General features: G+C 39.6%; 1 protein-coding gene and 1 long non-coding RNA gene across 7 annotated transcripts in view; one reads left to right on the plus strand and one right to left on the minus strand.

Moving 5' to 3' along the window:
• Tjp1 (tight junction protein 1) overlaps window positions 1–27,316 on the plus strand; it is a 228,911-nt gene that overhangs the window by 114,314 nt on the left and 87,281 nt on the right. The gene's annotated exons all lie outside the window — the stretch shown is intronic.
• Window positions 658–20,520, minus strand: LOC106148162. 2 transcript variants are annotated; one of them, XR_001233346.1, is made up of 5 exons: window positions 20,259–20,520; window positions 17,720–17,824; window positions 17,252–17,383; window positions 1,495–1,634; window positions 658–759 (listed from the first exon to the last, which is right to left on the minus strand). It is a non-coding gene; the product is annotated as an uncharacterized LOC106148162 (long non-coding RNA). The 2 variants fall into 2 exon arrangements; XR_001233345.1 differs by having other exon boundaries at window positions 17,662–17,824.

Consider the following 27,316-nt stretch of genomic DNA (forward strand, 5'->3'; position numbering starts at 1 on the left):
CCACCCTGCATTGGAGCCAGCCGGTTATGGACCGAAACCTCCACAAACTGTGAGCTAAATAAACCTTTTCCTCTTTAACCTTGGGTGTTGGGTATTTTGTCTCAGCAATGAGAGAAAAGTAAGTCACAACTTGAAGAGAGTAAAGGTTTAATTTGGCTTGCTGTTTCAGAGGCTTTGGTCACTTGGCTCTGTTGCTTTGGAGCCTGTGTGAAGGCGGGACAGCATGGCGGAGGTGCACACCTCAGCAGTGAGGAAGCAGAGAGCAAGGGGCAGAGTCCTCGTTGACCCTGAAAGGACACACCCCCAGTCACCTTACTTCCTTCTGTTGGCTCAGCCTCCTAGACGATCCAGGCTGGGGGCCAAGGCCTTAGCACATGGGTCTTGGAGGGAAATCTAAGATCCAAACCACGGTGGACCCCAAAAGAATCTTAGTGACACACAGTTGCAAAGCCACTTCCTGAAACAAAGGCTGTGAGTGGAACCTTTGCTGTGACTGTCAACTTTTCTGCCTTCCCACGTGGGCTCCCTTTATCGGTAGGGCGGGACCATCCCTTTTACTTGGAGTTTTCAGTAGACTGCCTGTCAGTAAATGTCCACAGATTCTGTATGCTCTCATGATAGATCCCTCTATTGTCTTGGACTCCTCGAACAGCCTTCTTTATGTTTGACTTCATTTTATTTTATTCCCCGAAGTAGGCCATAAAGTAGGGTACACTTGAGACATTTCTAGCTGAAGGGATGCACCTTGAGACCATACTCCTAAGTGAAATAAATTGGACACACGTTTAAATATTGCATTGTTTCTCTGGTGTGAGAAACTAACAGTATAAATAAGGGCCAAAATGTATAAGAGATACTGGGAAATGGGAAGGAATACAAGGGAAGGGCAAGGAGAAAAGGAAGCAAGGGAAAAGAAAAAAAGAATAGAAGGAAAAAATAGAAATAAAGTTTTTGTAAACAAGGAGGGGAGGAGGGGTTGAAGGGTGGGGAGGAAACCGAAAAAAAGAACGAAGCTATATTATGTACAGGTACAAATTCTCTATGATGAATGTGATCATTATGTATATCTAAAATGTGCCAATAACATTAATTTTAAAAATAATAATAATTAATTTTAAATAATAATAATTAATTTTAAAAATAATACATTTTTCTTTGTTATAACAAATGGCATTTTAATACTTAAGTAACATTAATATAGGTAATGTTAAGTAAATAGTCCATAATCCATCCCTGGCTGTTAACCATCTCAGTGGTTTTTACTATTACAAATAATTCTATAGTGATCACCTGTATTAAGAACCATTGTGCCCACGCTGCCCTCCACAGTGCCTAACACATCCTGGGAACTCAATATGAAATCCTTAGATTAATATTAAGATTCTGAACAGCAGAATTAGTGATAGGGAATCATTCCTTTAGACATTTTCTGTAAAAGAAGTAAACCCAGTAGGATAGTTGGGAGCGTCTTACAGTCTCCAAAGGCAAAAGTACCTCTTGGCCTTGGAAAAAGGCTGGGCCAGGGAGCTTGCGTGATGTCAGTAATGAGTTCTCCATCATCTGTGTCTGCGCTGTCTGCATGTATCTTTTATTTCCATCTGTCTCTGGGAGGGCGTCCTTTGCTATTCTTGTCCCTGTGGTAGAAAGACATGATGAGGCCTCAAGAGCAGATCCAGGTCCACGGGACGTGACACCCAGCAGGTGTCTACATCAGCCTTGTGGCTATGTGAGCTGAAGCCTCTCCTCCTCCTCCTGTTTTGGTTTTGAAATTTTTGTGTTTTAAGACAGGGTCTCACTGTGTAGTTCAGTCTGGCCTTAAATTCCCTATGTAGCCCAGGCTGGCGTTGAACTCATGGCAGTCCTCTTGCCTCAGCCTCCTGAGTGCTAGAATTACAGGCATGTGCCACCACACCGGCTTCTTTCTTCTTCTTAAGGTAACTGCATCCATTTAAGAAATTTTTTCTGTTGTAGATTTAAGTAATTTTATGAACTTAAATTCACCCATCTGTAAGCCATGTGATAATTATAGTAGCCTTCATCTATCCTGGATTATAGGAGTTTATAGAAATTCTCTCTCATTCTCTCACTTTCCCCACCCCATACCAGGGGTTGAATGCAGGGTTTTGACACTGAGCTATGTTCCCTAGTCTTATAATTGGTTGACCGATTGATTGATTGATTGATTGATTGATAAGAGCAGTTGAGTTAGACAGGGCCTTGCGAAGTTGCTAAATTTCTCAGACAAGATTAGAATTTGTGGTCTTCCTGTTTCAGCCTCCCAGAATACTGGTATTATAAGCAGACTCTTCTTGAAAGAAGAGCAGTTATCTCCATTTTGGCTAAACCTGGCCCTGTTTCCTTGAACTGATATGTACTGAGCTGGCTCGGACTTTTCCTTATCCCTTCAGTTGGCTTTAAGCAGTGCAAATTGGCCCAGCCGAGGTGCTGATGTGCAGTCTTTGAAGCAAAGTGACAGGGCAGTGTTACCCTGCCCCCGAAGCTCCCCAAAAAAGTGTGAGCCTGGGTGGGATGGAGAGCCATGCTCCATGCTGTTGCAGGGATTGGCCCTTGAGATAAGAGGCTGACTTCCCAGGGCATGAAAGATTATACATCAGAGCTGAAGCACCGACCCTGAGACATTAACTGTGACATCAAATGTAATTTGTAATTGTGTTATGCAAATTACTCCTTCTGCTTTACCCTTCTCTCTACATATTGCAGAGGTGATGTCAGACCGCCTACCTAGCCCAGCTCACAGCACTCAGGTACTTCCTGCCATTCTCACAGCCACTCATCCTCAAGCCATTCCCTTCAGGAGTTAATAAAACCTGGGTTCTGTCCTGGGTCAATGCCTCCACTCCAGTTAACCACCTTACTAGCTGGCTCCCCACAACTAGAAATATGCCTTAGTGTCTTTACTCTTGCATGGGTTGCACTGGAAGTGGTAGTTTGGAATTGACTCGCTAGAATTCCAGTCACTGTTCCGTGGGATTACGAATATAAACTTCTCAGACCGTGACAAGGAGCGGGAAGGGCTCGCTCTACGCCACCATGGCTGGCTTCTTACTCTAGCACTGTCAGGGCTTTATTTTCCATTTCTAAATCTTTAGGAGGCCAAAATTTGGTAGAGCTGACCTCCCCCTGGGAGACCTAAGAATCTTTCTCTTCCCATTTCCAGTGGCTGTCCTGGCATTTCTGGTCATTCTATACGACAGTCATACGGGTGGCCTCATCTCTCTCATATTTGCTTGTTTTTGTGGCATTCTTTCTCTTCTGTCTCTGACGCATCTCTGTCTGCCTAACTCAAATAAAGACACTTGACATTAGATTTAGGACACAGCCAAATAACATAGGATTATCTCTTCAGCCTAAAGCCTTAATTTCAATATATAGAGACCCCTTTCCCCTGTAAGGTCACCCTTGTGAGTTCTGGGGATCAGGATATACCTGGTTGAGGACAATACCATATGACCTAATACAGAAGCCATCCTGCAGTTACCATAATGTAGACTTGCTTGGTTCTACTGTTTTGCTACTTCTATCTCTGTATTTTTTTATTTCTGTATTTTGTTTCTGGTATATAAAATATTACATTCTGCATGTGAATTTAGAGTTGGGTGGAATATCTGTTTTCCAACCTGTTTCTTTGGAAAATAATACAGCAAGAGAATGTTTGTGTAGGTATTACAAAATGAGTGAAATCATTGTAATTTACCAGTTTTCTTTTTTTAAAAGTATTTATATATTAAGCTTTTTAATTAATACATGTTTGAAATACATGGTCAGATTCATCTTAGGGAGCAGGAATATATACTATAGATCTATATCTATAGACATATCTATAGATCTACATCTATAGATATATATTTAACATTTTGATTCTCATGATTTCTCTTCCCTCCTCAACCACCACCTTGCCTCCGCTTCAGACTCCCTTTTTCCTCTTTCATCATCATCCTCATTAGTGTTATTATAATTATTTAGTACATGTTTGTGACATAGAAAGATTGTATTCCTTGTGGGCTGTTAGTATCTTCCCATCCTTGGATTCCTGATGCCCTCCCATTTTCCATTTATCTCTTTGTGTTCTTGAATATGTCCATGAATACGTGAATAAAGAAAATGTACCATCTCCACATAATGGAATACTACTCAGCCACAAAGAAGGGCAAATTCAAGACATTTGTAAGAAAATGAATACAACTTGAAAATAATGTTAAGTGAATTAAATCAGACAAACAAGCTTAAGTCCTTTTAAAATGTGGACAGTTTTCTGAGCATATACATAACAACTTTTTGTCCACATGGGATAAAATGAACTTGTGATATCAGTTGTTTCTAAATTATATCCTTAAAAAAATTATTTTACATTTCCAATGAACCAAGTATAAATTTCACTAAAATACAGAATACTTCCAGTGTAACAATATCCCACAACCTTTGGACCAACTAATACTGAGTAAATACAGTACAGAAGAAATAGAGGAATAAATACTGTACAAACTGAAATACATTTGTCAAAATTGAAGAAAGGAGAGATTCTGTGGACACATGAATCCACAGTCATGTTACTTTGGCTAAATTTAATTGTATTCATTTCATTGAACAACAACAAAAACAACCAACATCGTATATAGAGAGTATACAGTGTATACAGTGCAATCTCTATATTGTGAAATTACCACATTCTTCCATGGTAGTATTTGGATCACCTAACACAAGCACCTTTTGGGTATATGGAAAAACACTAAAATCAATTTTTAGCAAATTGTGATGCTATGTGGCACTGCATCAATCACTGTAGTCACTATGGGATCTATACCATTTTCTGCTCTACAAGAGAATCGTTGTACTTTCTCATTCATGTCTCAACTTCTCCACGCACATGCAGCCATCACTAAACTCTCAGCTTCTTTAAAGTTGTTGATTTTATTTATTTATTTTTAATTAAGTTTATTGGTATTTTAGATATTATTTTTAGGCATTTTTCAGTATTTTAAGGTATTTTTAGGTATTTTTATTTTCAGGTATTTTTTATATATTTTATATATTTATGTATTTTAGGGATTTTAGGTATTTTTTAATTAATTAAGTTTATTGCTATTTTTAGGTCTTAAATTTTAAGTATTTTTAGGTATTTTTGTTACTATTATTAGGTATTATTTAGGTATATTTTATGTATTTTTTAGCCGTATGGTTTCTGTAGGCATTATAAAATGAGTGGAGTCACTGTAACTTACCAGTTTTCTTATGTGTGATTCATGGAGCTCTACAGTCAGTCATGTGGTGAAAGCCCAGTGGCCATCTGCTAAATATGCAGATGCAGTATTGCTACCTAGACATGTTCTCTTCTGGAAAACACCACCCTGTCAGTTCATTACCATGTAATTTAGAATGGCATCTTGTAAATCTTTCTCAACAATACATATTCAAATCAGAAGGCTTGAGTTTTGGTATAAGGAAATTGCTGTCAGGATCCTGAAAACACATTTAGGAGCCTTGTAAAACTACATTGTATAGAGGTTTGATTTTTATAAAATTTACGTTATTTATTTCACTTTGGATGTGTTTATAAGTAACCAAAGGACATCAGTCTCTTTTACTCAATTCTTATAGCAAGGCCATTGTGTTAGTATGACATCTGTGGGGCAGAGGAATAGACCCACCTTAACGAGTATATTTCTCTTTGGCCAACCTTTCTATCTATTTTTAATTGAGCTTTATTTAAGAACTAAGAATTAACACAGAGACATCCCTGTGTACCTTGTCTACTGTCACCCAGTGGTAAAGTTTTATAGAAGTATAATGTAATACCACATCTAGGATACTCCTATTGATAAAATCCACTGATCTTATTGAGATTTGCCCATTTTGCTTGAAACCACGCGTATTGCATTCTGCACAATTTTCTCACCTGTGTATGTTCATTCTTGGATCTATGACCACAGTGAAGACACTGGAGGTCTTCTAACACCGGACCCACTTCTCTCCAGCTTCTTCCTCCCCTCAGTCAGGTCCATAACCACTAGTAATGACTCTATTTTGCATTCCAAAAATGTTTTCATTCCCAAATTCTACAGAAGTGGAATCAAGCATTTAAAATATCAAGGAACTTCAGAGATTGGCTTAGTTCGCCCAACATAATTTCCTGGAAATTCATCCAAGTTATTCCACATATCCATAATGTTTCTTTTTATTACAACAGAATAGATCACAATTTATTTAACCATTTAGTTGTTAAAGAACATCTGGGTTGATTCCAGTTTTGAGATATTATAAATAAAACTGCTATGAACGTTTGTGTACAGGATTTTGTGTGAACCTAAGTTTTCATTCCCCTGGGATAAATGCCCAGCAGTGCAATTGCTGGGTATGGTAATTGCATGTTTAGTTCTATGAGAAACTGCAGAACTGTTTCCAGAGTGGCTGTACCATATCACATCCCCTCCAGCGGTGCACGAATGATCCAGTGTCTCACATCTTCTTCAGCGTTCTGCGGTGTCACCAAATAGGTATGTCACTGATAAGTATGCAGAGATGTCTCCCTGTGACTTTCATTTGCATTTCCCTCAGGGCTAATGATGTTGAGTATCTTTTCATGGCTTATTAGCTGTCTGAATATCACTTTCGATGAATTATCTTTAACCTATTTTTTGCTTGGACTGTTTCCTTTCTCTGCTGTTGGGTTTTAAGAGTTCATTATATACTCTGGCCTTCTCAGATTTGTTTAAAAAAAATCCAGTCTGTGGCTTATCTTTTCACCCTTTTATTAGAGTCTTTGGAAAAGTAAAGAATTAATTTTGGTGACGTCCAGAGATCAGTATTTCCTTCTGTAGACTGTCTTATTGGTCTCAGGTTTAAGAAATTTTTGATTAACTGGAGACCCAGAGATTTTCTCGTGTTTCCCCATAAAGACTTTTTAGCGTCATTCACTCTTTTTTTAAGTATTGGGAATCAAACTCAGAACCTGTGCTTGCCAGGCAGGCATCGGTGCCACTGAGCTATTTCCCCGGCCCCTTTCACTAAGTATCTATCTGTTCTACTTTGTACAAGATGTGAAGGTTAGATCCTGGTTCACTTTTTTGCCTATGTATGGCTAGTTGTCCCAGCACCTTCTCTTCAAAAAGCTGTACTTCTTAGATTGACTGGTCGCGCACCTTTTTGAAAAATCAGCCGGGCATATCTGTGTGGGTATATTTCCGGCTTCCACTCACCTTTGTGTTGCTCTTTGGAGTAGGGAATCACTTTAGTACTATAAATTTCACTTGATTTTGGTAGCTATAAATCTTGATTATGATAGCAATAAGTCTTGAAATCTGGTAAACTGCTTCTATTTTAATATTTTTTCAAAACCATTTTAGCTATTCTAGTTTTTTTGTTGGTGGTGCTGGGTTTTTGTTGTTTTGTTTTTTGCCTGTCTATATAAACTTTAGAATGATCTTGTCTGTACCTACAGATATCTTCCAGGGCTTTTGATTGGCATTAATCGTTCCTTAAATGTTCGGTGGAACATAGTGATATCCCTTATTTCATTTATGATAAATTTTCGAGTTTTATCTCTTTCTACTTGTGTCAGTCTTGCTAGAGAATTTGTCAATTTTACTAAGTTTTCTCCCCGCAACCCAGCTTTTTTCTTCTATCTGCTTTTCTCTTTTGTATTTCTAATTCCAGAGATACTAATTTCTGCCCTTATTACTCCCTTCTTTTTATTTATTTTTGTTTGCTCTTCTTTTTCAGGTTTCTTAAGGTAGGAAGTTAGGTTACTGATGTGAGACTCTTCCACATTATTCACGTGAGCAGGTTAGTGCTATAAATTTCACCTGAGCTATTGCTATACCTTACTTCTGCATATTTCAAATATGTTTTCATTTCCAACTAGTTCCTGAGTCTGCAGATTGTACTGAGCTCTGCCTCTCCCACGGATTCTGTGTCTGTCATCTTCACTTTATTTTTCCCTGGAACACTTTCTACCACCCAACATTTTCCATATTTGTCTTATTTGTTTTATTTAATCTCTGTCTTTTTCCATTCAAATGGAAGCTGGCAAGTAGAGAAGGGAATTTTTGCCTGTTCTTTACTGCTGTTTCCGTAGCAGGTAGCTGCTCGGTAATTGAATATGGTCTAGAAAATAACTTGCGTCATCTTGGAAATGGTTGCTTAACTTGTTTGACTTTGCACTGATACAAAAATCAAAGATACGAACATCAATAAAGAGCAACTAGCAACCAAATAAGAAGGAAGCAAAGAATAGTTCTGGTAAAAATGAGCATTTTTGCTGGCTTTTGAGAGGGAGTCTCCCTATGCGGTTCAAGCTAGCTTTGAGCTCACTTTGTAGCCCAGACTGATCTCGAACTCACAATGATGCTCCAGCCTCAGCCTCTGCTCCTGTTTCTTGAGTGCTCATGTGTACATTCTTATCCATGAACTCGTTTAATCCTCACACAGCAGCAAGATTTATCAATAAAAAGTGCTTATCCCCATTTTTATTGAAAGGACACTACAGTTCCTAGAAGCTGGGCAGTTTGTCCACGTATAGGGCGGGTGTAACCGGCAAAGCCAAGACTTTTATGCAAATGGACTTTGTTGAGAATAGATTAATTCAACACTTCAAAAGTGAAGTTCTTCCCTTTCTATGGAGAAGAAATGGGTTACTTAAGAAAATGTACTGCTGTGTGCCGTGGGTGTGAAGGGAACAGCAAAAGGACCCCTCCCACTTTCTCCGGGGAGCTTTGCATCTCTGACCTTGCACGAGCTTCCTCCCTTCTTTCATACTCCCGTCTGGCAGCTGTCACCTCTCACCCTTTCCTTCCTCTCTCAGAATGAAGTAGCTAACTTGGGTCTCCTAGTCTAAGCTTACCAGTTTAGAAAGCGTCACTCTGTTCCATCCCTTCTAGAAATGTTCATACTTAAAGAAATTCATAAAGACATTCTGGGCTTTGGAAGCCCCAGTTCTGATGATGAAGCATCTTTATTATAGAGCTGTGAAATCTATGTAAGAAATATGCACTTGCATTCTAACATCAGAAGACAGAGGTCATAAACTCTGATCAATCATAGCCAAGTTATGGCCAAGAAAGATATAATTGCAGTTCTATAATCAAATATCATTTTTCCCAATAGCTTATTGTCATTTAAAATTGGTAAAGAAAAAGAAAGGCTATCGTTTTGACTTCTTTAAAATCTTGAGAATTCTTTAATCCTGGTACTCCTGGCTGGCAAGTTGAGACACAAAGTCAGGACTTCATAATCTATACCTGACAAAACATCATTAAGTCAGGCTAATTGAGGACAGAGAAAGTTGGAATTAGTCAAAAAGTAAAATTACAGTGTATAAAGAAATGCAGCCCTTATGTATTTTTGCTCACCCTGTAACTCCCATGAAATGATACGTAAGTCTTGCAAAGTATAGGTCCTGAAGGGTGGGCCTCCCTTTAATGAGTAGTTAAGAATCTTTTTAAATTAACAGGTTGTTTGTAAATATGAACAAGTCTATATTATTTTCAGTGGGTTCAATACTTTTGCTGAAGCGTCTCCCCCTGCAATTCTGTTTGGTAAGCCTTTTGACATGGACTAGCCAGACAGAACTGCAGTCTGACCCAGATTACGTAAGGACCCTGACTTTTCGTGTTTATCAGGCCTGGTCTTTCAGGCCATCAGGGAGAATGTTAGGCTTCCTTGCCTTCCTGTCAGCCTCATGGCGTCTCAGCCTCCTCTCTCCTCGGCTCTCACTGCTTATGGGAAAGGCCAGTGTCCTGTATTTAGAGAAGAGCAGCCCTCCGACCAGCACCCTTTGAAATGCACTTCAGGGACTCTGAGCTGCAGGAACTCTTATTCTGGGGTTCACAGTTTGCTATTTTAGGTATTTGTGCTTCTAGCATGTCATTTCCTGAGGAAGTTTCCCCAGGTCCCCATCTAAGGTAAGCTGTCCTCGTCTTTACTTACCTTGCCTCCTGCCTGTGCGCCTCTCCCCCTGCAGCCCCTCCCTCTGTATTTCATGCTTTACTTTATTGCAATGGCATCCTATCATCGGCATCATTTCTGATACATTATAAGCACCCATGACATCCAGCCTTTTTACCGGGAACTTGCAAAAATTAACATGTACTAATTTTACGTATTTATGGGAGTCAGTGTGGTATTAGCATACCAGGTTCACTAATCAAGTACAACCTTTCCTTTCCCACTCCTTTTCCCCACCAGGACCTTTCCAAATTCTAGTCACCACTATTCTACTTTCAGGTTAACTCTTACTAGCCTCCACATTTGAGAGAAAATGGGGTACCTGTCTTTCTGCATCTACTCTGTTTCACTTAATATAATGTCGTCTAGTTCCATTTTTCTTGCTGCAAATGACAAGACTTTATTTTTCTTGATGGCTGAATAATACTCTGAAATATATTTTATACATTTTCTTTACCCATATACCCCTTAATGAACACTAACGCTGAATCTTAGCTATTGTAGATAATAGCACAATAAACATGGGCATGTAGCTATCGCTTTGGCGTGTTGATTCATTTCCTTTGGATTTATACCCAGAAGTGGGATAGCAGGATCATATAGTAGGTCTATTTTTAGTTTTTTTGAGAAACATCAGAACTGTTCTCTATAATGGTTGAGGAAATTTTCACTCCTATAAACAATGTGTGAAAGTTCCTTTTTATCCACATGTTTAGCAACATTTGTTCGTTTTTGGTTTGTGGGGGCTTTGCTTGTTTATACTAGTCATTCTAAGTGGGGTAAAATGGTATCTCATTGTAGTTCTGGTTTGCATTTCCTGGCAGCTAATAGTACTGAGCATTTTTTCATGTACTGGCCATTTGTATTTCTTCTTTTGACAAGTGCCAGTTCAGATTATTTGCCCATTTTAAAAATTGGACTACTTGTTTTTTATTGTTAAGTTCTATTGAGCTCGTTATGTATTCTAGATAGTAACTGTTAGATCTGCAATGGGAAATATTTTCTCCCATTCCACAGGTTCTCCCTTCACTCTGTTGATTGTTTCTTTTTCTGAATAATGTTTTAGTGTGATGAAATCCTATTTGTCAAGTTTTGTGTTCATTTCCTGTGGTTTTTCTGAGGCCAAACCAGCAAATCATTGCCCATCCCATGTCTTGAAGTTGCCCCTTTGTTTTCTTCTAGCTCTTTCAGAGTGACAGGTCTTACATTTAGGTCTTCGATCCATTTTTTAGCTCATTTTTCTCCAGGATGAGAGGCAGGGGTTAAATTTCAGTATTCTGCAAATGGATATCCAGTTTTTCTAGCACCAAGTGTGGAAGATGCTGTGTTTTTTTTTCCACTACATGTTTTTTGTTCCTTTGCCAAGAATCAGTTTGCTGTAGATACTTCAGTTTATTTCTGAGATTTCTATTCTGTCCCATTTATCTATATGTCTGTTTTTACAGCAATACTATACTACCATGGCTTTGTAGTATGTCTGGAAATCAGGTATTTATGTTGCCTCCAGCTTTGTGCTTTTTGCTCGAGAGTATTTTGGCTATTCAAGGTCTTTTGTGCTTTAATACAAATTTTAGGACTGTTTTCAATTTTGTGAAGAATGTCATTGGCATTTGATGGGGACTGCATTGAATCTTCTGATCACTTTGGGTAGTGTGAACATTTTAACCACATTAGTTATTATAATCCATGAACACAGGACAGCTTTCATTTTTTGTGTCTCCTTCAGTTTCTTTGGTGGATGTTTTATACTCTCGATTCTAGAGGTCTTGTACTTCCTATGTGGTTTATTCCTAGGTATTTTTGTAGTTATTGTGATTACTTGTATAAATTCTTAGGGAATTCATTATCGATGTACAAAAAATTAACTTTTTCTCTTTCCTCGTATTGTGTCACCCTCTGGAGTTTAGGTTCTTTGAGGACTAAGACGTTCTTATTAGTCTTTCTTGTATCTCAAACAGCAGATGGTGTGGCAGCCAGTACAATGAGTGAAGAAGAGAGTAAAGCTTTATACTCACAACAGGGTGCTACTGTGGGCTGCCTGACTCCGCTGCATCACACTGTGACTACCCGGAAGCATTAGAAAGCATGTAAAATGTAGGGTTCCTAGCTTAGTTTGCCTCTCCAATTTCTGCCTCTTCCTTTCTGGGGCAAGAAGAAAACTGGAGATTGCATATAGTTTCAATTTCTAAAAGATTGGACGGGCAAGTGGCAGAGAAGGAAAGAGGATTATTTATCTGCTCTTCCAAACTTCACTCCCTGGTCCTGCAGAACTAACACAATCAGGGAGAGACAGCCAGACAGTGGGAGGAGCCATCCTATTCTGAGCACTGTCTAGAATGGCTCTTCTGTGTCTATAACTAGGGTGACCAGCTGTCTTCACTTGCCCAGGACCGTCCTGATTTTAACACTGAAAATTCTGTTTCCCTAGAAACCATTCCCTAGGACACAGCACAGGCTTTTGGCAGTGGGTGCTGCAGGTCGGGAGGAGGAGGGGATACAGAAACCCATGAAGTAGCTACAAAAAATAGAGATGGAAAGCAGCATTATTTTTAGCATCAGGTGGATACTACATAGGTTACCTGTCTGCTGTAGCTGCTATCACTACTGCTAAAATCGAGCAGTTTTTATCCCACTGCTGAGGTTGGCAGTTAAGACTTGCGGTTCACAGTAAGAGATCACACACTGTTGCATCACTCAGCACCATGTGACTTCAGGGTGGAATTAAGGGCTTTGTAATCCTGCCCATTAAGAACCCAGGTTTGACTTTGCGTGTTTGTTAAGTGTTGTGCTTTGTATTAAGATAGTTCTAGCAAAGGTTGCAGGTATCATTCAGTGGTAGAACACGTGCTTAGCATGCACAAAGCTTGGGTTTCAGTCCCTAGCACATCCTCCCCAAAGTGCTAGCTAAAATGTTAACGTGGCAGATATTCTGATCATATTTTCAGTAGTTTGAATAATTAAAATGAGAATGATAGCGTGACCCTGACTCTACTCAATTTTAAAAAAGAATAAATTCTAGTGAGAGAGGGAAGGCCACATACAGTGCTACTGAGCTGGGGAGATGAATGATCAGAGGATGCTACAAAGTGCACAGAAAAGAAATAGGGATGGGGCATGAGGGGGAGGCAGTGCGCTTATGGAGACTTGACTCTCACTAATCTGGGCTAAGATAAGCAAGAACTTCCAAAACAAAAGTGTTTGCATCTCCCCAAAGAACACCAGTATTCACTTGGAAGCAGCAGCTGCTAAATGCTCTTGGCCGTACGACACAGGGGACTCACACTGCCATTTCAGTCCCCTGCTGGTCTTTGAAGCTGAGCTCTGCTGCAGAGGTTGAAAAAAGTGCCCTGTGGGAAAACAGAAGGGGAAATCCTGATAATAAATGCCTCCATCCCTCATGGCACTGAGATGATTCTGTCAGGTCTCACCAATGGCATTGCTTTGTAATTTTAATTTTATTTTTTGGTACTGGTTACTGGGGATTGAAGTTAGAGCTTTCACGCTGAGCTACATCCCCAACCCTTTTTTTATTTTTTATTTTGAAACAGAGTCTCTCTAAGTCACTAAGTTGCCCCAGCTGGGCTTGAATTTGCAGTCCTCCTGCCTCAGCCTCCCGGAGTGCTGGGATTACAGGTGTGTACTATCACACCGGCTTTTGGTACTGCTTTCTGATGTGTCAAGTGATACTTCAGACAACAGCGACAGAAATGTTCTCCCCAGCAGTGAGGGGTTTTGCTTTGGAAATTGAAATTTCAAATGATTTGCTTGGTTACTTGAGAAGATTCTGATGAAATCTCAAAAACCATAAAGTAAAAAAGATTGTTGATATTTTGCCCAAATCCAAATACACTTTGCGCGTCCATCTCCATACTCAGCAGATGGTGCAAGTGTAAATTGTGGAAATTCTATTCAGCCTGTGAGCTTCTAACCAAAGAAACTAAGATGATCCTATCTGATAAACGCCTTGCTCACTTCAAACACAGCACATTTTGTAAAAGTATGATTCGTTTATAGGTAATAATGACACTGTCAGCATGCAAGCTTTGGGTCACTTTTAATTTCATCAAAGTATGCAGAAGTACTGAGTGAAAAGTTTCAATTTATAGACACGGAAGACTCCATTTTTAACGCCACGATGTTAAAATGTTGGCCAGTCCTCAAATCGTGTTTTGTAAGTTGGAGACAGAAGAATGCTATTCCCTAGTTTGAAGATACACCGAGGATGAGAATGAAGAAGGAAAGTGCAGTGAAACTAGGGAAGAATGCTCTTCCCTAGTTTGAAGATACACCGAGGATGAGAATGAAGAAGGAAAGTGCAGTGAAACTAGGGAAGAATGCTCTTCCCTAGTTTGAAGATACACCGAGGATGAGAATGAAGAAGGAAAGTGCAGTGAAACAGATCTATGTGCCGGTTCTTCAGAAGGGCTCCATGGTCTCTGGTGAAGCCGTAGGGAACCTAGAGAAGGATGACGTGAGCGGGTTTCAGCTGCTTGACTCTAGGTGTAGGTTCTGACAAAAACTCACATGGACGTAAAACATTTTCAGTTTTGAAAGAAGACTGCTCCATTTTTTTTTTGTGGTACTGGGGATTAAGCCTGCACACTGAACTACATCCATGGCCCTTTTTGTTTTGAAGTAGGGTCGCTCTAAGTTGCGAAATTGCCCGGGCTGGATTTGACCTTGCAGTCTTTTTGCCTCAGCTTCCCAGAGTGCTGGGGTTACAGGTATCTGCCACTACAGCAACTCCAAAAATATATTTTTTAAAGTTACCAAAAATAGGCAACCAAGTGAAATTGGAATTTCTCAACTGAACTATAACTTCGGTTTTTATGAGGTCAAAGTGTGCTTTTACTTAAAACAATTTTCCCTGAGAAAGAGAGCTTTAACTTAACACCCATCCAGAATGTTTAAAAAGGATGGACAGAAGCCATGGATATTACTCAGCGGCATAGAGCCTGCCTGGCAAGTGCAAGGTCCTAAGTTCCATTCCCGGTACCCAACCCCCCCACAAAAAAAATGATAGCCAAATTTAAATATAAAAAGCCAGATAAGACCTGTAGAGAAGAACATAAGAGAATCATCAAGACTTCAGATTGGGTGAAGAATGCTTGGATTAACACCAAAAGTAAGATCCATAAGAAGGAAAATTAATAAATTGAAACTTTTCCTGAGGGAAAAGTACCTTTTTCTGTGGCAAAGAGGTTTCTGAGAAGGTGAAAAATCAAACCTTAGTATTTGTGAACTTTTTTTTTTTTTTTTGGAGACAGCCTTGCTCTGCAGTTCAGGCTGGCCTCAAGCTCACTCTGCAGCCCAGACTGGTCTCGAACTTGGAACGATCCTCCTGACTCAGCCTCCTGAATGCTGGGATTACAGGCATGGTCCACCACACCTGGCTAGTATTTGCAAACTTCTCTCTAACAAAGTTTTTACGTAGAATATATAACTTTTAAAACAATAATAAAAATAAACAATCCTATTAAAAAAGAACAAAAGGTATGGACATCTCACTGAAGCGGATATACATGGGACAGGTTAGCACAAGAAAAGCCGTCAACACCATTGGCCACTAAGGAAACACACGTCAAATCCAGGAGATATTATTATACCCTAACAGAACGGTGAAAATGAAGACTCCGTAGTGATAATGCTGTGTGTCGGCAAGAACGCAGAGAAACTGGGTTGCTCCTGCATCGCTGATGGGAATGTAAGGGGGGCAGCCACTCCTGAGTGCAGTGCTGCTTCCTTTCAGAGCTAAAGGTGGATTTGCCATGCAGCTCAGCAACTGAATTCTGAGGCGTTTATTCCACATAAGTGATAAGTTATTTCCTGTGGGGATGTATACGAGCATGTTCATAAGAGCAAAAATTTGGAAACCACTCAGACGTCTTTTAGAGGGATGAATGGTTAAACAAACTGATGTATCTATACCGTGGAACACTGCTGTGATAAAAACAAAAGAACAGATCGGATACATGCAACAACTTGGATCAGCCCTCATTAAATAATACCGGGTTTGAAAAAATCCAATTCCAAAAGGTGACACACTAGATGATTTCACTTATGTAACATGTGTTAGGAAGTATAATCATAGAGATGGAAAACAGATGAGTAGTTACTAGAGATTAGGGCTTCGGGAGAGGAGATGGGTGTGGCTAAGTGGGGTAGCCAGGGAGGGTTCTGGTGATGGTACAGCTGAGTAGCTTGGTGGCAGCGGTTGTGGTTATACAGGACCACACTGTACTGATAAAATTTTGAATCTGAGTACTGTGTTTGGACTTACCAATGCCATTTTCTTAGTTTTGGTATTGTTCTAGACTCCTGTAAGATGTTAACACTGGGGGAAGCTGCGTGCAAGGGACAGAAGATTTCCTGGTACATTTCTTTCAGCTATTTCTATAAAATTTCAAAATGAAAAGTTTTAGAAAACAGTGGATATTTTAGACATGAGTAGCATGTGTGATGAATTTAGAGATGCAGACAACCCAATTCAAAATGGAGAGGCATTTTTGGAGATCTGAAAATAAATTCCCAGAGGCCTACAAACTCGCTCCTGCTAGGAAGTAAAATGATAGGTATTCCACGTTCAACTGAGTTTTTGAGAAGATATTAAGCTTGATGTGGTCACATCAGACAGACACCCCACGTCAGTGTACTGTAGGCTTCAGGAGAGCAGAGCGGCATCAGCATGAATTTTAAGTATGAGTATTCTGTGTTAGCACCATAGAAAGGCGAATGTCTTAATGACTGCAGGCCATCTAGAGATTATTGGAAAAGGACACAGAAAGAATAAAATATCCCATGTTATCAGGAAACAGTAAGAAATGGGCTATCATTTGTTGATGTTGTTATTAAGAGTAGGTACTGTTTAGTCATACTGTATTTCTCTCTTTTGAAAAGTCTTTGCATTTATATATCTTGAGGAGATACGACATAAAGCCTACAAAATTTAAATAGCCAGTAATTGTAAAAGATTTAAAATAAATTGCCACAACAGGAAACAGTAACAAGTATTAAAATATTTTTATATTTTCTCACATTATTTAATTAGTCCTACTGTTAATTACTACTGATTGCCACTGTTAACTAATTTTATTGTTTAATTCAAATAATTACATTTATAGAACAGAAGGGGAAATAATGCAGCATGGTACAGAGTTTCACATATCCTCCTTTTTTATGCTGAAGAAGTAACGTGTTGTAATTGATTATTATGTAGTTGTCTTAGCCTGTTTGTGGTGCTATAACAAATTGCCACAGACTGAGTAACTGGTGTATAAAAATGGAAACTCACACTTCATAGTTCTGGAGTCTGGGAACCTGAAGACCAAGATACACTCAGGTCCGGCATCTGACGAGGGCTGCTTTCTGCTTCCAAGATGGCACCTCAGTGCTGCCTCCTGGGGGGGGGTGCCGGTGCTGTGTCCTGATGTGGCAGAAAAGACAACTCTAGTCATGCGGGCTCCATCCTTATACATTTAATCACCGCCTAGAGGGGGGCCCCCTTTCTTAGTACTGTCACCTTGGTGATTAAATTTTCAACACATGAATCTTGAGCTGTAGCAGTGTTTTATTCTGATGTCTTTTCCCCTGTTGTTGCAGTGTCCTGAGTTGACTCTGCAAGTTGGTCATCCCATGAATAACTTAACAATAGTGGCAAATTAATCCAGCAGCAGCTGGCTTCCTGATGCACTTCCGACCCACCTGGCATTTCCTTGAGGTGGGGTCAGCGAGGAGGGAGCCAGGCAGCTCACACACTGACCTGCTCCTCCTGCATCACAGGGTGAGGTGATGTGTTCTTCACTTAGAGAGCTTCCTGCTCTACTGCCGCAGTTGACAGGTATTCCTGAACAACCTGACTGCAGCACTGTGGGTAACAAAGACAGGAGTGAGAGAGAAGGATTTGAAACTAAAAAAGAAAAAAATACCCTGGACAAATTTTAAGAGAAATTCTTCTCCCAGCTTCCCTGAATATAATAATAAGTACATAAATATTTGTGAAGTAGATGAAAAAAATAAATGAGTGAATGAAAAGTATTTGAAGGGTTGCTAAATTTTCCAATCCGCCTAACTGTGGAGATTAAAGAATTGGAGAATCGATTTGAAAGCTTTTAAGTGTTTATCACATTTCTGAGTTGACTTAAGCTGGTTCTACATATAGGAATATCACCTTTTATGCTATTTTTGGAACTAGTTCCTTGCTGCCTTCAGGATATCAGAGAAATGAATTTGGCTTTATCAGAATGTTTCCAAACAATCCAAAGACAGGAAACCACACCCTTTCAAAACACACTCTCTTGCACATGTGCTTAAACTCAGCTGGACTTTTATATTTTTTGATTTGCCCAGCTTTTATAAAGCTTTTCATTTTCTATAATATGTACTCCTTCATGAAAATACTAATCACATTTAAAATTAGAGCTTTTCATGGTGACAAAGAATGTGGTTTTACAATACGTATCTTTTCAAAACTTGTAAGATCTACAATAACCTCATCCCACACTGGCCTCGTAGTGCCAAGGATGAAAAAGGCCTTCAGCTATTAAGCACTGAGATCACTGAACTTTACAGCTGTAAAGGGTACTGGGATTCATACTCATCTCACTCCTACTTACACCATCAAGACCTACCCACTCACCGTGGTACGGATGAGGAAACTTTATTCCCAGCATCCATTTCGCACGTTATCTCTGTCACATTCTTCCTGAATCTGTCACCATATGTGTGCAGGCCTTTGTTCATCAAAAAGAGTATCATTTTGGTGTTATGTAGGTTGATAATGAGTGTAATGGGTTTTCCTCAGCTCTGTGTGCTGCCCCTTTGGAAAGAGACTGCAGGACTGTCAGGAGCAGGAATAAAAGTTCCCCCCAGAGGGAAGCCCAGTGGTGGCCTGGTTCTGCCATTCCAGCCTTAATCTCAGCCACAGGTTTTCATTTGTCTTTCTGAAGCTTACTGTCATGAATGAGGAAGATGTTGCCAGGTATTCTTAGCTTTGAAAGCCCATTCTTCCCAAATACCATATGTAATAATCATTTTCTGTCATTAAACCTGTTGAATGATACAACTTCCAAACCCTTAGCCTAAAGAGGCATTTGCAACCTTTACTCCATAATAGTTTACTAGTGGGAAATAGTATATGATGTTGCCATTTACTCATAATATTCTTGTGCTTATAAAAATGTACTTGTAAAAGTTATGAGTCTACTGTAAATGAAGAGGTTGGATAATTAGCATGTAAATGTGGGTGGCATTTGTGCAAATAATAATTGTAATGTACTTAAAATAGCAATATTCATCAAAATTAAAGTATCAAATTAACTTAGAAGTATTTTCCAAATAAATAGGTACTATTATAGGAAAATATTTAATCATCTTGAATTTTTTCTTTTACAGAGTATTTTGCTAATGATACTGAGATGAGCTACAATCTTTAAGAGGATTATTTTAAGTGAATGTGATTCAGTTGAATTGGCCAGTTGCAATTAGCTTGATCTTTTTAAAGTAAAAATCCCTTCATATTTTCTTTTAGTGAAAAATATCTTGATCAAAACATTCATATGTACCTAAGTGACTTCTGTACAATTTTTATCACTCTTTAATTAATCTCTATATCCGGAATCAGCATTTACAAGTGAAAACCTATAATAAAGAGGAAATGTGATTTGTTCCCAGGGTACTTAGAATGAAATGCGTACTGCTGGAAACCAAGTTCATGTATGTCTCGCTAAGGTACGAAAGGTTAGCCAGCCTCTCAGAGAAATGTGTGGTCTCTGCATACACCAGCTCCTCAGAATACTGAATTATGTCAAGAATGAAAGACAGAGCCAGGTGCCAGCACTCTCAAAGACCTTGTCTATAGTGTCTCTTCATAGTTGGGCAGAGATAGAGCCAAGCTTTTAATCCTCCAAAAGAAAAATAATTAGAAGTTCTTCATGATCTATCTGTATATTTGCCTCTACAAAGGAGTAGCTGGGGAACTTGGTTTGATAGCAGTTTTTAATTACAAAAGGAAGTAACGCACATAAGCCTTCCATTGCTTTTATAGCAGTTTCTATACATACCATTTTCTGAATGAAATTACCATTCGGGCTCTCTTATTGAATACATCCCACATACCCCACAGTGTTAAGAAGCTAGTCCTTTGAACATGCATATACATGTGTATATAGTGCTCCTATAGGTTTAGCCTTATGTATCAGTTAGTTGTTGCTGTGTAACAAACTACCATAATGCTTAGCATACTAAAAAGCAGTTGTGATTCTATAGATTGGCACATGGGTTCAGATCAGCTGAGTGGTTACCTGGGCTTGCTCATAAAGGTGCAGACAGTGTGTGGCTTGCCTGAGGCAGGATGGTGTATAATTCCCTCACTCGTGTTGTGAGGTTGGCAGACTGTCAGCCAGGGTATCTCCTTTCTTTTCTGTGTGACCTTTCCAGCAGGTAGGATCAGGGTTCTCAGCAGGACAGAGGCAGGCAGGTACACTGCCCAAGAACTTTCCAAGCCTCTGCTGTGTTATTTTTGTCCTTTCACTGAAGCAGATTCAAGCGATAGAAGACAAGACGGCCTTCCTGGATGGGAAGAGCAGTGACAGATCACACAGGCATGGAAAGAATCTGTAACAGTTATTTACCATCTGCCTACCTTAGCTGGCAGACATATTTCCGTCTTTATGTTGTTGCTGAAAAACATGTCAGATGTACACCAAATGATCCAGTGTACGTTAGAATACAATATGCCCATCAGCTGGATGCACCAATTTTCAATTTCTTGCTGTATTTATTTTACTTTATTCTATTTTTTGAGACAGGGTCTCACTGTGCAGTTCAGGCTGCCCTTGAACCCACTGTGTAGCTGAGGCTGGCCTCTAATTCACAGTGACCCTCCTGCCTCAGCCTCCCGAGTGCTGGGATTACAGGTGTGCACCACCACACCCGGTAGTCTTATTTATTCTAAAATTTCCTTTTCACTGAAGTATTTTAACCACATAACACATCCCTCCCAACATGCCATTTCAACTCTACATGTTAAAAATAGGCATCTCCTAAAAAATGGTCCATTCCTTAGGTTGCTGTGATGCTGTTATCAGAGCTTGATGTCATTTGTCTAAATGACTTCAAAATGACTGTAAAACGTTTCACAGTAGGTAGAGTTGAAAAGAAATCAGTATGAAGTCTACAGCAGTCCCAACTTGCTGTGCTTTGCTCTCTCCTCTCCTGCTCTCCTCCATCCCCTCCTCTCCTCTCTTCTCCTTTCTTTCCTTTCCTCATTGACTTGTTTGGAGAACTGGGTCTATTTTCTTTTTTTTTTTTTTTTTTTTTTTGGTTTTTCTCCAGTACCGGGAACCGAGCTCATGACCTTGCGCTTGCCAGGCAGGTGCTTTTGCCACTGAGCTAAATCTCCAGCCCCCTGGGTCTATTTTCTGAACAGGTGCCCCACATTTGTTTGTTTCCTGAGGAGTCAAGTAACTTGCACCACTCACCCCTGCATTTTTGTGTGTGCAGCTTATTACTATTGCAGGATTTCATTCAAGTTCCATTTTTTTGGTAGTAACTTTTCATAGACAGTACTGTGTGTTTCTAAATGCCTCCTATGGGACATATAAACACTTGCTCATCTTACTTTTAGTGATTCTCAGATCGATCCTTTGACGTTTTAATGACCGTAACCTGTATCTGTTAAGTGTACAGCATGGTGATTTTTCTATCATTACTTCCAGTTTGTTAGGTGGGGTTCTTCCATGAAGAACTCTCCCTCATCACAGTTACTTGTTATCTGAAATAAAGGTTATACACAACATGTCTTTCCTTTTAATTGACAGCTTACAAAGTAAGAGTGTGTGTTTCAGTTATATCCAGGGTTATTCAATAAGTTGTTGTTTCTTTGGAGGGCTCGCTCACTTCCTCGCTTTCTTTGTTATAATGAATGCATAGGTCTTAGACACAGTATTTGTCGCGTTTCAATCAGTTGCATTCTTTTTTCTTTCCTTTTCCTGCCTTCCTTTCTTTGCCTTCCTCCCTTGCTCCCTCTACCATCCCCAAGGCTTTTCTTACTTGCTTTCTGAGGGTCATATTTTGTCATCTTTAGCCAATGGGAGCTGTGTGTTGGCTTCTGTATCTTTTGACTCATTATCCTTTGAAAACTTTCTTGCCTTCTGGAACAAAACATTACAATATTATCTTACATATTCCTTGTTCCAGACTTATAATTAGCCAAATTAACTGTTCCTAGTTAGAGGTTTTTTTTTTTTTTTTGTACCAGGAATCAAACTCATGACCCCATGCTTGCCAGGCAGGTACTGTGCTGCTGAGCTATATCTCCAGCCCTCCTACCTAGAGATTATAATATGGACATTAGGAGTGCTCATTAATATTTTAGTTGTTATTATTTCTAGCACTTTTCAATGTCCACAGCTGATTTTTTCAATGTAGAATTGCCATTTTTTATTTGTACTTATTTCTCTCCCCCTCCCCTCCTTTTATAAAGACACGTTGTAGTTCATACTGGCCTTGAACTTACTGTGTAGCCTAGGCTGGCCTTGCACTCATGGTAATCCTCCTGCCTCAGCCTCTTGAGTGCTGGGATTACAGGCATGCACCAAAATGCCCAGTACTTATTTCTCTTAAATAGAAAATACTGGACTTTAACATTATTAATATACACTAATATGTATCAATATTATAACATATATAATAATATTAGCATATATAACAATGTACACAGACATACATAATGAAAGCAATACTTTGAAATTGTCCTATGTTTATATGTAATTTCAAAATTATTATATACATAATGCAGACTGATATATGTTAATAATGCTAATATGTTAAACACATTAATATACTAATTAATACATTTTATGTTAGATAATATGTTAAACAATATTTAAGTATTATTTAATGTGCAAAAGTGTATGATGGTTTCAAAGTAATAACATTAAAATTACTGACTACTGAATGAAATTTAAACCTTTGAAGTGCTGTTTTCCTTAGAATAAACTAGAGTCATTGGAAAATTTTTTTTTTTGGTATGATGAGATCACAGACTTTTTGTATATTAAGCTTTTTTGTTTCAGTTCACTTTCACCATTTACAAATTGCATTTTTTTCCTGATTTCATTGTATTTTCAATTGCATTAAGTATTTTTTGGTTTATAAAATCAAAATAATTTTCTAGGTATATATAGAAAGAATTTACAGTACTTTCTTTTTTCTATAGAAGTAACTATTTTTATTCATTCTTAGTTTTCCTTTAATGTTTCTTTTTATAAGTGAGGTAAATGTGTATATATACTTGTATGCCCTTTTAAAAATTATTTTAAAAATAAAAATATACTTACCTCTTTTCAAACATAGTACTTTATGAAATTATATGTTTCTATATTTTATGTTTATTTGTTTCATAAGCCTATTACAAAGATTTTATAACACACATTGTAACAATATATAATTTAGGGAAGCGTTTGGCTTCTTTTAAGGAATATGTCAGTATTAGTCAGCTTCCTGTCACTGGGACAAAAGACCTGAGATAAACAGTTTGAGGGAGGCGATGTTTATTTTGGCCCACAGTTGCAGAGATTTCAGTCCGTGGTCACTAGTGCCCCATTGTCTTTGAGCCTGTGGCAGCACAACCTATCATCCAGGAATAAGTGCTAGAGGGAAGCTGTTTGCTTCATGAAAGCCAGGAAGGAGAGAGACAGAGGCAGAGACTGAGACAGAGAGACAGAGAGATGCGGGTCCCAGTAGCCCCCACTGACTTAACTTCCTTCTGCTAGGCCCGACTCCTAAAAGCTCTACCACCTCCCAATGTGAATGTTTTAGTTTTAAAGCAATATCCAATAGTTATGCAAGATGTTAACATTACAGGAAGTCTAACTGGCAGAAGAGTGTTCAGAAACTACTATTTTTGCAACTTTTCTAAAGTTATTCTGAAGTCTATTTTATTTAACATACACACACAGCACACTAAGAAACAAAACTTCAATGAATTCAGTACAAAAAGACATGTAAAGAACATCAACAAATCAATGAAATAAATAACCTAATAGAACAAAATGAGTACATATCATCAGGCAAGTGATGTACCAGTCTTGTCTACTAGATGGGTAAAAATGGAAAAGGTTAATACTATCAAGTATTTGTTTTATGGTGAGGAAACAGAAGTTGATTTAGTTTTCTTAGGAGGCAACTTAGCAGTATCAGTTAACACTACTTACGTATTTATTTTCATATGAGCATATTCTCCAGGACAAAAAACTCCTTCTTTAATGTCTCACCTAGAGAAATATACGTGTCCAAAAAATACATATAAGAATTGTCATTATAACATTATAAAAGCAGAAATAATCTCAGATAAACTACAATTCATCCGTATTACTGAGTGCCAAAGAGCCATTTTCCAATGGTGAGGTCAGTTTTCCTTGTTTGTCCTAATCACCAAGACAAAATATTACGTGAAAAAATTCAGCATAAAAATATTTTTTATCATTTGATTGAAAGCATAAGACCACATGTTTCTATATATCTATTCCCCTGCTTTCCTTATTTATTTATTTATTCATTTGGTTTTTTTCTGGTATCGGGAATCAAAATCACGACCTTGCGCTTGCCAGGTGGATGCCGTGCTGCTGAGCTAAATCCCCAGCCCCATCCTTATTTATATGCACATAAATAAATAAAAACACAGAAAGTAAACTGGAAAATAAACTTTGTAGTTAGGTTTAAACAGTAGTAGTCCTGGATAATATTTGTTGTTTTTGTTTTGTTTTGTTTTGTTGGTACTGGGAATGGAACTCAGGACCTTGTGCTTTCCAGGCGGGCCCTATGCCACTGAGCTGTATCCCTGGCCCAGTCCTGGATAATAGGAATGATAATATGGTGAATGTGGTCCAGTTGGATTAAAAAAATGTATTGATTGAATCTTTCACAGAAGGAATGTATGCCGGTAATACTTGTGAAATTAACGTGGGAGGCAGTCGCCAAAGATCTGGGCATGCGTTAACAGCAGAGGCCTAGTGTAGCAGAAAATGCCCCCACCCCAGCCAGTATACCTCAGTTTGTTAGTTGCCCAGGTAACAGTTCTGGCTACAGTTCTGCTTGCTCCTGTCTCTTAGAAACAGCTGGTCACTATGATGCACAGCTGGTCACTGTGATGCACATTGTAGGAACCAATTCCCAATTGACAAGCAATTCTGCCTCTGTACTTCCTGCTTGCTTATCTCCTATGAGCCCTAGACCACCAGAGATCAGGGCCTGACATTTTGAGAATGATCCCAGTCAGTACCTGTTGACATAAGTCTGCTTCCAAATCCTGGGTATTGTTTTGGTGTTTCTGTTTGCCATTGCATCTGATGTGTCAGCTGGGAAGGCTAACCATGCTGACATCTTTGGTTACCAGTCATGGCCCTAGCAGACAGAGAAAGGACCTCTCCAGGTCCGAACAGGAAGGCATGCCTTTGATATTTCGTGAGTCCCCTCAGAAGCCTGGAGGAGGATTTCAGGTTCCCCACTCAAGTGGCTCACATGGGATCCCAAAGGGAGGAGGATGCAATCTGTCTGTCTGCCTGTCTGCCTCATTCTGGTAAGACCCCTGGGGGCACCCTAGTTAGTCAGTCAGTCCTGCTCAGTTTGAGTAGAAGAGCTTGATCAACCTTGTTAATTAAGGCCACCCTCAAGGGAGGAGGGGTTGGAATGTTTTAACCTCCAAGTGCCTGTTGAATGAATGTGTGAGTGAGTGGAAGGACATCATAACCAATAGGCTGCTTCATCTCTGCACTAAGACTGGGTATCACTGGTCCAGGTGGCTGATTGGGCCCTTATGCCTAAGTCCCTGTGAAGGGCATGGCCAGGGAGGCATCTGAATGGGCTGCTTCTCTGAGGGGCACCCCTTTGTCTGTTGTGCCATCGTGTAAGGGTATAAAACACACACGTAGGAAGTCAGAGGTGGGAATTAGTCAAAATCCACAATCACTGACTGTAGCTAAAAGGGATTTTACAGAGTTAAAATGAAACCAAACCACTCCCTGTGTCTCAAAGGAAAAGAAAAAAGAGGCCCATTCTTCCTGAGAATTCTGCCTTGGCACCCTCATCAGCTGCCACAGTTGCTGCCAGCACCTGTAGCTTCACTCTGCTCCCGACTTGTTTACTTCCAGCCAATTGAACTGGTTCCAGCTAGCCATTGCCTGCATTAAGCCACACAGGCCCCCCATCAAGATGTGCCTATCCTGGTCAGATGGCATCATCTAACACCCACCCAAGATCAGTGTCAACAGTTCCTTCTGAGTTCCACATTTTGAGTGAGCAAAAATTGAACTGTCAGCCCTGACAAATGCGTTGTGCCCTGTTGAGCCTAAATATACAGGACTGACCAAGCTCTATCAAACTGAGCCCCCAAGAGCCTGTGGTCACTGCAAAAATCAGGAACAAACCCGTGACTTTCCTGGTAGACAGTGGAACAGAATGCTCTGCCTTCAATTGCCACAAGGGGTAAAGAACTCTCCCACTATTTTCGGCAAGGCTCCAACAACGAATTTGGCCAAGCCACCAGCACCTTTTCTCCAAGGTTTCTCTGTCCCTTCTAGCTCCATCACGGTCCCCTGAGCAAACAGTATAGACTGTCAAACTGCTAAAATATATCTCTCTTGCCTATAAAGCCAGTTCAAAATCTGTGAGCTGCCAATGCCACCACGATTGCCCTCCGTATATGTTGGCTGAGTCTTTTGCCATCCATAACCTGCTGGTACACCCATCTGGACGTAAAAACTGCCTTTTGTCTTTAATTGGCTCTTGTCACCAGCCTCTCTTCACAACTGACCTGGATTCAATATCTTAGAGATTCAAAACTTGTTCCCTCTTAAATAGCACTTCTGACCAATGACACTTCCAAGCTGCTGGAAAGACACAAAAGCTGTGCTGCAATATCTTGCAGAAACTGGTTACAAGGAAAAGAAACTCCACAAATTCCTTGGAGCTGCTCACTTCTATAAAATCTGGATCCTTCTGGATCCTTGAATTTACAAAGTAAATGATGTTTACTCAGACTGTCACCCCCTGGGAGCACTCAGTGTCCTACTTACACACATATTTGGATCCAGTTGCTAAGGGCTGTCTCCACCTTTGCCTCCATGCTCTAATAGCCATTTTCCTTCTGATTAAAAAAAAACAGACCAGCTCACTTTGGGCCAAGACCTAACTGTCCAGGTGCCACATGCTGTGCTGGACCTCACCCAGTGCCAAGGACTCTTATACAACTCTTGGGGCAATAAAACCCCTCAATCCTGCCACATACCTGCCCACAGAGGTGGGCCCAACCAACCATGACTGCCTGGCACTGTCTGATAAACTGTTCTCCAGCTGGTCA

This window comes from Chinchilla lanigera, unplaced genomic scaffold (assembly GCF_000276665.1).
Source record: "Chinchilla lanigera isolate Chin_1 unplaced genomic scaffold, ChiLan1.0 scaffold00015, whole genome shotgun sequence".
Lineage (NCBI taxonomy): Eukaryota > Metazoa > Chordata > Mammalia > Rodentia > Chinchillidae > Chinchilla > Chinchilla lanigera.